Raw genomic sequence first — 12,517 nt, forward strand, 5'->3', positions numbered from 1 at the left:
GGTTTCCATACTATATGCAGTCTAGGGACTTGGTGCTCTGCGTCTCAGCCACTACAGCCATGGCTGAAAGGCGATAATGTAGTGCTCTGGCTGTAGGTTGAGAGGGTGCAAGCCCCAAGCCTTGGCAGCTTCCATGTGGTGTTGAGCCTGCAGGTGCACAGAAGCTCTCATGGAGAACCTCTGCTAGGGTAGTGAAGAAGGGAAATGTGGGCTTGGAGCCCCCATACAGAGCCCCTACTAGGACACTGCCAAGTGGAGCTGTGAAAAGAGGGCCACAGTCCTCCAGACTCCAGAATGGTAGATCCAACTACAGGTTGTACTGTGTGCCTGAAAAAGCAACAGACACTCAATTCCAGCCCAAGAAAGCAGCCTGGAGGCAGGCTGTACCTTTAAAAGCAACAGAGGCAGAGCTGCCCAAGACCATGAGAACACACCCCTCACAACAGTGTGACCTGAATGTGAGACCTGGTGTCAAAGGAGATCATTTCGGAACTTTAAAATTTGACTACCTCGCTGGATTTCTGACTCATGTGGACCCTGTAACTCCTTTGTTTTGGCCAACTTCTCCCACTTGGAATGGCTGCATTTACCCAATATCTGTACCTCCATTGCATCTAGGAAGTAACTAGCCTGCTTTTGATTTTACAGGCTCATAGTCAGAAGGGACTTGCCTTGTCCCAGATGAGACTTTTAACTGTAAACTTTTGGGTTAATGCTGAAATAAGTTAAGACTTTGGGGGACTGTTGGGAAGGCATGATTGGTTTTGAAATGTGAGGACATGAGATTTGGAGGGGTTAGGATAGGATGATATGGTTTGGCTCTGTGTCCCAACCCAAATCTCATCTTGAATTTTACTCCCATAATTCTCGTGTGTTGTGGGAGGGACGCGGTGGGAGATTATTCAAGTCATGGGAGCAGTTTCCCCCATATTCTTCTTATGGTGGGGAATAAGTCTCACAAGATCTGATGGTTTTATCAGGAGTTTCCGTTTTTGCATCTTCCTCATTTTCCCTTTTCCTCATTTTCCCTTGCTACTACCATGTAAAAAGTGTCTTTCACTTTCCACCATGATTCAGAGGCCTCCCCAGCCATGTGAAATTGTAAGACCAATTAAAACTTTTTTTTCCTCAGTCTTGGGTATATCTTTATAAACACTGTGAAAATGAACTAATATAGCTGGAGAGGCCTCAGAAAACTTACAGTCATGTTGGAGGGACAGCAAACATTTCCTTCTTCCCATGGAGGCAAGAGTGAGAAAGATGAGTGAAGGCCAGGGTAAAGCCCCTTATGAGATTTGGGTGGGGACAGAGCCAAACCCATGTCAATTCCTATTTCTAAAGAGAATGCTATAAATTTTTTTTCCATAATTCATCATGATCAGCCAATGAAGCCCCTAAATCCAGCAATCTTTTTGATCAAGTTTGTAACATGCCACAAAGGAGTCAAACACATTTGGGCTACAGCTCATGACCCCTTCTGATTTCAGTATCACTCTTTGGATGTGATTTCATTCTGCTGGCCTGTGTGGCAGCTGTGATATTCTTCATCACAAAATTTTGTCTGTTTTGTTTCTGAAAGTTTTATAAAATAGGAAAGAAGACAAAAAGAGATTAGTCGTATTGAAGGCCTGACTCTGAGGGGCCTTCCAAATGGAAATCTTCCAGTTTATTACAGTATGAAGAGGTTGAGGTGAAGCACTCCCTTCCTCCTGGGACAAAACGTCTTTTCAAAACTTACCTTATTAAGTCAAAGTTTGTTTTCCTGAAATTTAGTACTTATTTAAAAGTTAGAAATATTCTATGCCAAACAAAGATTTAAATCTAGGACCAGATGTGGTGGCTCACGTCTGTACACCAGCACTTTGGGAGGCCAATGTGGGTGAATCACCTGAGGTCAGGAGTTTGAGAACAGTCTGGCCAACATGGCAAAACCCCATCTCTACTGAAAATACAAAAAAATTAGCCAGGCGTGGTGACGCACGCCTGTAGTTCCAGCTACTTGGGATGAGGCACCAGAATCGCTTGAACCAGGGAGCCGGAGGTTGTGCCACTGCACTCCAGCCTGGGCAACAAAGTGAGACTCCATCTCCAAAAAAAAAAAAAGAAAAAAGAAAAATATATTTTCAAGCTAAGAAAAAAATAAAATCATATAAACCCTCCCTCCAAATTGAAATTCTGTTAAATGTAATAAAACTACGTATATAATTTTAACTGATAACTTATATCACATTTATTCCTGTCACTTATACAATTTTCAGGAAAAAATGATTTTTTGTGTAAGACATTATATAACTGTATATAGTGAATAGTTATGTTGAAATTACCTTTTGACGTATAATGTCTACATATTCATTATATTTTTTTAATCAATATAACATTCAAAGTTACCCTAAGGGAAAAAAAACCATGATAAACATAATAATAACACATAATAAATCAAAAACATAATAAATCAGTGACAGATTTGAAACAATGAAAACAAATCAGCATACTTCATATATACTTGGATTCTTTTCCAATAAGCAATATCTTCATAATGACACTAAATCAATAGTTCACAAATAGATCACTTTGTGCCACCTGAATATCAAATAAGGTAGAGTATGATGAAAGTAAGTTTCCAATTATATATTAGATAGACATGTTGGAGTTAAGGTTATTTTGTGGGACCAGAGACCCTCCATATGAATATGTTCCCTGCAGAGGCCAGGGATCACTTCTGCTGTGAGAAAAGTGTATCATGTGTTTGTACATTGTGTGTGCAGAGAAGGTCTTGGGTATTTTTGTTCAAGACTACATTTTAAAGTAAGGTAGGAGGCAAGACTCAACACCATAGATGGGGTTTTGTACTTGACCAAGTTGAAGACTAACTGAAACAGGGAAGTGGCAAACACACCTTCTCGATAAGGTATGTCAACCAGTGCCATGTCAGTTCATCATTTTCATGGCAACACCTGGAAGTTAGTACCCCTTTCTGTGACATTAACCCAATAATCTAGAAGTTACCATTCTTTTTCTATAAATTTCTGCAAAATCTTCCTCTTAATTTTCATGTAATTAAAGGCGGATATAAATATGACTGCAGAATTGTCCCTGAGCTGCTACTGTGGGCACACCGCCTATAGAGTAGTCCTGATCTGCAAAACAAAGTATCTCTGCTACTTCTGTACACTACTGTTTCAATAAGCATTGCTGTCTCACACTACCAGCCCACTCTTGATTATTTTCTGGGCAGAGCCAAGAAACCTCCTGCGCTAAGTCCCCGTTTTGGGGCTTGGCTTCCCAGTATCACAAGGATCTTTATATTCAAAAATGCCTAGGCATATAGAAAGATGTTGTCCCTCTAGAATAAAGGAAGAAATTATTTGCTTTTGTCCAATATAAAAGGGTGAGTTTCTTAAAGTTAGGGTTCCTCAGTGTGACACAAGTACTGTGCAGACAGCACCTACTTTAGCCTCTTGCTTCACTACTGTGGTAGCCAAGGAGGAGATAAATTAGTTTTCTAATGGTACACTAAAAATTACCACAAACTTAGTACTTAAGACAACATGAGTGTGTTACATTACAGTATTATCTTAAGTTGATTGTTTGTTACTGCTTAAGCTAGTGGGATGGTAAGAATTGCTTCTTTGGGACTAGTCAAATATCACATAAATAGGAAAGATAAGATTCCAGAAAAGCATAGGTTAGAGGGTAGTAGTTAACCTTCAGTGGCAAGACAAATGTAATAATCGTCAGTAGACAGCTCAGCTTTCAGAACTTTCATGTTGTTTTTCTAAAATGAAATGAGAATTAATTTTACAGAAAAGCACAAATATAAGCCCCTGATGTGCCTTCCTGCCTCAGCCAAGATAGCACATTAGATGCATTACTGAATCCAATTAGAAAATACAGACACTGGCAAATCCGCCAAAACCTCCAATGTAGATTTCCTAACATATAACCATTTAAATCACTTGTCTGGATTCTGAAAAGCTGGATGAAATATGGAGAATGATGACCAACTACCAAAACTAATATAAGGTAGTTCCAGCATCAGTTGCTGTTGTGTTGGGTGAATGTCACTGCCACTTTATATGTGGCTAATAAACAGGAATTTTTATTATTATTATTATGCCCATAAGTAAAGAGAATAAAACCAGTATTTTTTTTTTTTTTTTTTTTTGAGAGGGAGAGAGCATCTCGCCATATCCAAAGTTGGAGTGCAACAGTGAGATTACTGCTCACTGTAGTCTTGATATCCTGGGTTCAGGTGATTCTCTTACCCCAACTCTCAACTATAGGTGTGCACCACCATACCCAGGTAACCTTTCTGTGTATTTTTTAGTAGAGACAGGGTTTCACAATGTTGCGCAGACTGGTCTCAAACTCCTGGGCTCAAGTGATCCACCTGCCTCAGCATCTCAAATGGCTGGGATTACAGGAGTGAGCCACCATGACCACCTGTAAACCAGTTATTTTTATAATGAGATACACAGCAACATGCATTCATTGCCTTATTAAGAATTGTTAACATTTATCTTTTGTAAAAATATAGTCTTCTGGAAAATTTCTAGTCTTGAACATTTCAGAAAATATAAGCTGATACACTATATTAATAACATTATGCCATTACATAGTAGAATTAGGAGGAAGCAGTAACTACTCTGTATGTTCTAGAATTACACATACAGACCAAACGGTTAAGAATAAACTCTATGCAGATTTGAGGATTGACAGACCTGTCACCTAATGAAATGATTATGGACCCAATAGCCTGGGTCCTGCCAGGCTTTCTGCCTTAAGTGAAAGGCACACTGCTGCACTCCCTTTCACAATCTAAGTGGTATAAACCTTGTTTAGACATTTTGGATTTAGGAAAACAATATATATTGCAGATAGAAATATTCTTCTGATTAGTTTGTCATCTGACTTAGAGGAAAGCACAATTTCTAGTGAAATCTAGAGCAAAGATAATGGGGCATATGTCTTACCACATCAGTCATATCACAAAGCAGGTCCAATGGAGCTAAAGAAACCTGTAGTGAAAAAGAATGCTGTGTAGAGTCCAAAGCCAACTCCAATGGAAGAACGCTTAAAATCTAAAAGCAGAAATATACCTACTGTACAATGATAATGTTCATTTGACCAAAAAAAAAAAAAAAAAGCAGTTTCTGAAATGTTATTGAGCCCTAACAAAGTCTGGTTGCTGAAAATGGGACATCAAATTAATTTGTGAATGGAATGCTTTCTAACTAGATTGATATTATCAGAGTCACTGAGGCATACATTCACAGAAGTGCAACGGCAATATATCATACTCCAAAAATTGCGCATTTGAGGTGAGGCCCAAACATGTACACTTTATTCACACCTATGTCCTGTATTACACCAATGTATTTTTCTTAAATTGCACATAGGGATTAAAGTAGAAGAACAGTAGTCTTCTCTTAAACTAACTGCCAGGGGAAGAAAAAGAGGTCAGTTAACAGAAGGGTTGTGCCACTATGATATATTAAGTGAAAATTGAAGACGACTTGCTGCACTAAAAACCAACTCAGAGGTGGCTCAGAAAGATGTTGGTGAAATATAAATTCACCTAATGGCAGAAATGTGAGCAGAAAACTTGTTCAATCACTTTTTATGGAAGGTGAAATGGTCTGAGGCAAGCATGTTCATAGGCTGTTATTGTGGGAAATGGATGGCTGGTTAGTTAAGGGTCTGAAAGCAGCAAATTTAGAAGACTAAATGCAAGAACGTTTTGGGGAAAAGGCTGTGGATAAAACTATGCGTAGATATAAAGTGAGAAATCTTTGTGTTTTTCATTTATGTCCATTACAGTGCATCACCACAAAGGACGTTCTTATATATATAGACAAGATAACTTTTCCTAGGAATGTAAGTCAGTTCCTCTTGGCTACTTTAGTGGTGGTATAATAATTCATGTCACGAAAAAATGCCTGCCTTCCCACCATGAGAGCTCTAAAAACATTGCTGCTGACCAAGAGATGTATTTTTCAAAAGGAGGTATAACAATAGACTCATGACAAGGGATCAAGCTTTTCTAGTCTAGTCATCACCATCCAGAAGCAATAGTCTTATTAAAACAATAGAAGGCACTATTAGCTTAGATAAATCCCCCTGATGGATTGGAGTGATATCCTTAAAGAACCACTATTTACACTTCTCCAATATCCAATATATGATGTTCTATTAACATGGAATCCAAACATAGTATGTGTGGTGTTTCTAACAGTAACATATAAACCAATAATTTAGTGAAGCAATTGGGGAATTTTTGTTTTAAAACCATAAATCCTTAGACTTTGCTGAATCAGATGTCTGGGATTCTGTTCCTAGTGGTGGGAGCTGGTGAAAATGCTTCCACTAGGGGCGCATAGGCACACATTGTAGTTATTACTACTGTATTATTAGTTTGGACTCCTTTTGAGTTATTTTACTTGAGACAATAGCCTTCAGATCCATCCATGTTGGTGCAAAACATATAACTTCAGTCTTTTTTATGGCTAAGTAGTTATGTCTGTGTGTGTGTGTATGTGTATGTTTGCATATACACACACCACATTTTCTTTATACTACCCATTAATGAATATATGTTGAAGGATTGAAATAACCAAACTTTAAAAATACCAATTATTCTAAATTAATTTCTAAAATTGGAGTAATCTCAATATCCCAGTAAGATTTTTATTTCATTTTTTTGGTAAACATTAATAAGAAAATTTGATATAAAAATACAAAGTAGCCAAAATGATTTTACAATGGATGATTATAGTTAAAAGATTTATACAACCTGATTTAGCTACAGTGTTCAAGAGAGAGATTTATTCATATCAATAAGAGAATTAAAATTGATAAGAATATATATATATTAATAAAACAGAATGATTGTCCAGATAGACACACACACACAAACAGTTATGCAATTTTTTTTTTTGTTTCAGAACATTTTTATATAAAACTTTTCATGGTGAAATAAATTTGGTTTTCAAAATAGTAAAAACTAGAGCACAAAGATCACCCAAATATTCTTCATCTAAGATTTCTAAATATTAATGTCTTACATAGCCATGGGAAATTTGTCAAAATAAGGATTTCATATCAGTGAAATACTATCAAACTATTGACTCTACTTGGATTGTATCAGTTTTTCCACAACTTTATTTTTTTCTGTTCCAGAATACCGACCAGGCTACTACCTTACACTGAGTTGTCATGTTTAATTAGCCTCCTTCAATCAGGCAATGTCTGTTTCATTGTTTAAACACTCCTGATGCTTTTGAAGGTAACTTTGTCTCTCTGCTCACCTCAAATTTATAGAAAAACGCTACCTTTTAAATTTACTTAAATTGTATTTTTTTTTGCTCCTGAATGTCATATATTTTGAGATTTTTAAAATCATAAGAAAAGATTCAAAGTCATTTTATTTGTTTGAAAGTGTATTTTGCAAAATGAATTATCTCAGGTCTTTCTGAACGTTCTTTATCCTTTTCCAGGAAGTTATCATTTTGCTACATTAAGTCAAAATATGGTCTACTAAATATTTTTCATCTTCACCCTCTAATTAACCAACTGTTCAATTGCACATTGCAATTTTTTTCTAAAATCTCAAATTTCAATATGAGTAAGAAATAAAACCATGATCAGTGTCCCCAAATCTTATTATTTTTGTAATATCTTTTGCTTAAGTTCTTTATTTTCAAAATGTTTTATGTAGATACCAAAATTATATTATTATATCATTAGTCCATTATTATTTTGTCTAAAGTCATTATTGAATTACATTCTCTCCCATGGTACTAGTTAAGTGTTCTATTGCTGTACATTTTGGGGTAGTTAAGCATTATTTTTCTTGTCATTGGTTGTTAGAGTTTATTAGGGATAAAAAGCAATGTATTTTTCAGGGGCATAACTAAGAAAGGATGCACTTTTGGCAAAACTCAACTGACTTGATTGGGAATATCATGAGAATTTTTACATACCTGGGGAGCAAGGAGAAGATTTATATTTTTGTCCCATTTTATTCTGCTAGTTTTATTTCTGTATTTCACACTTTAAGAATGTACGTTTACAAAGTTATCACAATGAGATTAAAAACACAAGATTAAGAATTATACTCAATTAAACAAATACTTATTTTACAAAGGTTATATTTCTGAGTCTTGAATCCATAAACAAAATTTTGAAATGCTTCATTCATGTTTCTGGCATTAAAACAATTGTAGAATTTAAATTAAATGCTCTAATAAACAGGGTTCTAATGTATGATCATACACGACTGTATATTCAAGAAATCCTTCTTGTATAATTAAAGTTTCATTGCCTCATTTACTTGAATGATTCAATTTGAAACCCCTATAGATATTGATATGAAAGTAAATCAATAGATTAGGAAAAATATTCTCTATTCATGTTCACTATTTTGATTTAGTGTTTTGATGCTCACTATTTTGATTTAGTGTAAGTATGAACCTCAAATGACCAAAATGCAGCCACAACCACTTTCTAGAAGTATAGTCTTAATACTTTAAATTAATTGATTAGTAAAATTATTCACTTCTCAAAATTAGTAACACTTATAATAAATGTGAAACAAAGAATACCCAATTAAGGGTGAAGGAAGGAAGGAACTAGTCAGGCAAGCAGTTAGGGTGGGTCCTTGGTAAAACTCCTTCAAACAAAGAACAGCCTGAAAACCAGAGTGCAGGCCTCAGATAGGAAAGAGCCCACATCCTTGAATGGAAATGCTTACTTTGTGAACACAGATTAAAAACTTTCACTTCGTTTTTAGACACATTTCTCTCTCCTTGGCGCTCTTAGTCTTTTAGTTTTCACCTATATCACATATGCCTACCTTTCTGTGATTGGCTCTGGGTAGAGTCTTCATTTATATAGGATGAGTCATCACTTCAGCTCCTGATTTGTCCCAGATCAAGGACCCAGGCCAAGCTTCCACTTCAGTCCCTGATTGGTCCCAGGCCAAGCCTTCACCTCTCCCTCTAATTGGTTTGTCACACTATCATAAATCTTTCTGAGTGGTGCTTTTTTCCAAGATGGCCCGCAGACCAGTAAGCAAACTCTTCCACTTCCAGTCCATTAAAAACTCCAGACTCAGAATCATATCTGGCAACCCTCTTTTGGGCCCTCCTCATTGCTGAGAGCTTTTCTGTCACTTACTAAATCCAATACTGCCTTATTCACTTTCAGTGTCTATGTGCATTATTCTTCTTAGTTTTGGTACAAGAACTCACAACTCACCAGCAAGGGGAGTTAAACAGCTACAGCACTTTTTCTGATTCACTAAGCAACAGGAGTGAAAAAGATGCAACGTTCTTGGCATGTTCACTGAAATTCATCAGAAGGGAGTGTAATAGCAGACCTCCCATTCTTTACTTTCATTTCTGAGGCATCTAGTCCACAGTTTTTTAAGTAAGATTAAACAAAATATTGAGCCCCCTTAAGCCAGTTAAAAGCAGATAGCATGGGTAGCAGCCTTACATGACTCAAGCAACAGTCTTGATGGAGAGATCTTTGTCAATCCCCCATTGCCCTCAGGTGTTGGGAATGTTTGCTCTGTTTCAATCCAATTTCCTTTCATGGATGATCTAGCTGTCATGTGGGGTTGGAAGGAGGTACTGGAGCAATTGAAAGTTTCTGGCAAGACTACCTTCAGTGTACCTAAAGGCCCCTGGACTAACTCCAGCCCACGACAGCCCATTAGCGTTTTGGAACCATGAGTTCCAGTCTTTCCTATTACATTTTCTTTCATTGTCTCCTTCACAGCTATTGTGTCTCCTATTTCTTCTTTATATACAATAATATGGGTGTTTTTTTGCAGCCCAGGAGCATAATCTTCCAGGGTAGAGTCAGCAAACACCTTAGTAATCAGAATTATAACACAAATAATTGCTGTTTTTGTAATTTTCTTCAGAGAGCAGGATTTCAATATTTCAGTCTAAGTTTTTGCTGAGTAAAGACCTTTTTGCCCCAGCGATATATATTTATAGCATTGTATAAGGGAATATTTCATCCTGAGTGAATACTCTCCTCTCCATTTAGGTCGATTTTTTTTTTCCTCCATATAAGAACTCAGCATTGCCCAATGAATTTAAACAGTTTATCTATTAGACAAATTAATTTTATTGGGAGGCATACTATTGGAACAGACTATAAAGCCCCATATCTCTCTTTTCAACCTCTGCCTGGAAAATATTTGGAGACAAAGTTACAACTTAACATTTCAAATTTTACCAAGGTACTTGGAGACATGGGGTTTCTTTCCTTAGAGGGCCTTATCAGCCCTTTGTCCAATGCCTCTAGTTCTGTAATTTCTCTCTCTCTTACATTCCTCTATTAGGTTCCAGGCTCCATGCCCCATCTGTAAACAGCAAAATTCCACCTTCAAACCTCAGGAGGAAGCCACCCTTGAGAGACAATTTTAGTCTCAGTGCAGTGCCCATCACAGGAAGAATAGCCATTCAGGCCTTATGTTCTTTTGAGGCACCTGTTGTACATCCAGTTCCACTGGCACTTGAATACAAAGGGAATTCCATGTCTAGCAGTTAATTGGCCTCATTCTCTAGGAATTCATAACTTTACCTGAGCTGTCATTAGAGGAAGTAAGAATAAGGTTAAGACACTCCCTCCATTAAAGAGTCTTGCCCAAATACAACTGTGGCATAACCTCTTGCAAGCCCCATGTAGGGAAACTTGGGAGTCTTATAGTTCAAAAGTATCTAGGAAACCAATGAGAAACCACCAGCAGAAATCTAGGGCATTGATCAGGTGAGCATTACTAGTCCTACCAATTGACTCCTCTGGATCCATGGGTAAAGGTCACACTTGCATCCATGAACAGAGCTTGTAATGGTCACTGGGACCCAGAGGTCACAGGGAGGGAAAGAGGAGAAAGGGACACTCTGTCTTTCTCTCTCCACCCTGGGTTACTCCAAAAAGAGGAAGGAGACTAAGGAATGCATTTTCTTCCCACTCTTTCTAGACAAACCTTTTTTTAGCATGTGCAGCTCTCAAATGCATTCTGAAAATGTGAAACTCCTTTGACCCTCAGAAAGCACTTCACATTCTTTGTACTTGGGAATGGCCATCTTACCAACTGTAGGATGAAGACACCTGGCATCCTGAGGGAAGTGTTAATTATAATACTCTCTAATAACTAGATTGAGACCCCCTGTGTACAAACTTTCTTTGCCCTGTGAGACAACCTGGATCTTTGTCAACATTGTAGGATTGATTCCGCCCTCATCTGCAACTCCTGGATCTTCCAGCCCTTCTTCACAGCCCCCTTCCTGGAACTTCTCTAGCCATGTCATCAGTTTCACCAGCTCTACCACCCAAGAAACACCTGACTTCATTGTTATGCCTACAGGAAATGTCTGATGGACATGGTACCACCAGGGTCCAAGTTCCCTTTTCATTGCAGGACCTTAGAAAAATAAAGCAAGACTTAGGCAAGTTGTCTTATCACACCAATCAATATATGGAGGCTTTCCAAAACCTAACCCAAGAGTCTGAGTTACATAGAGAGATGTTATGTTGCTCCTAAATCAAACACTAACTGCTGCTGAGAGATAGGCAGCCCTGCAGGCAGCAGAGGAATTTGGAGACCAACAATATTTCTCCTATCACTAGTTGAGAAAAGAGGAAGGTGAGAAAGAACTAGAAACCACATACCCAATGGAAAGAGAGGCAGTGCCCCTGGAAAACCTTAATTGGAACCCCTGTGATCCCACAGGGATGAGAAACCATTTCTCATGAGTGGAAGAGAAACCATTTTTAGACGTGCATACTAGAGAGTAGAGAGCTTATGGAGGAGGTCCAGAGCAAAACCTGTTAATTACTTCAAGCTTTTCACGCTAGATCAGAAACTAGATGAAAATGCCTCAACCTTTTTAGAGAGGATGAGAGAAGCTTTAGCAAAACACACCTCTCTTTATTCTGATTTGGTTGAGGAACAGCTAATTTTCAAAGACAAGTTTATTACTCAGGCAACTCTTGATATCAGAAAAAGTTACAGAAACAGAACATGGAACCAGAGAGCATCTGAGAGACCTTCCTGAATATGGCCACTCCAGTCTTCCAAAATAGGAACCAGGAGGAGGCCCAGGAGAAGAGGAAGCACAAAAATGGACAGAGGCTCTAGTGACTGCATTGCAGGCCTATAAAATTGAGGATCCCTAAGGATGACCTGTTAATTGCTACCAGCATGGCAAGTCAGGGCACTTTAGGAAGGATTGCCAAGGCACTAAAAGGACCCCATCTTAACCCTGTACATCCTGTGGTGGAGACAACCAGAAGGCAGACTGTCCCTGGGACATAGGCCACCAGATCGAGGACCAGACTCACAAATTGTCTTGCAGGACTGATGGGTCCCAGGGCTTAATTCTCCACTTCCAATGGCTCAGACTGCCATCACTATTCAGGAGCCCTGGGTGATTCTGGAGTTGGAAGAGAAGAAGGTAAACTTTTTTTTGGACACTGGAGCAAGTCTTTCAGTTCT

This window comes from Macaca fascicularis, chromosome 7 (assembly GCF_037993035.2).
Source record: "Macaca fascicularis isolate 582-1 chromosome 7, T2T-MFA8v1.1".
Taxonomy (NCBI): domain Eukaryota; kingdom Metazoa; phylum Chordata; class Mammalia; order Primates; family Cercopithecidae; genus Macaca; species Macaca fascicularis.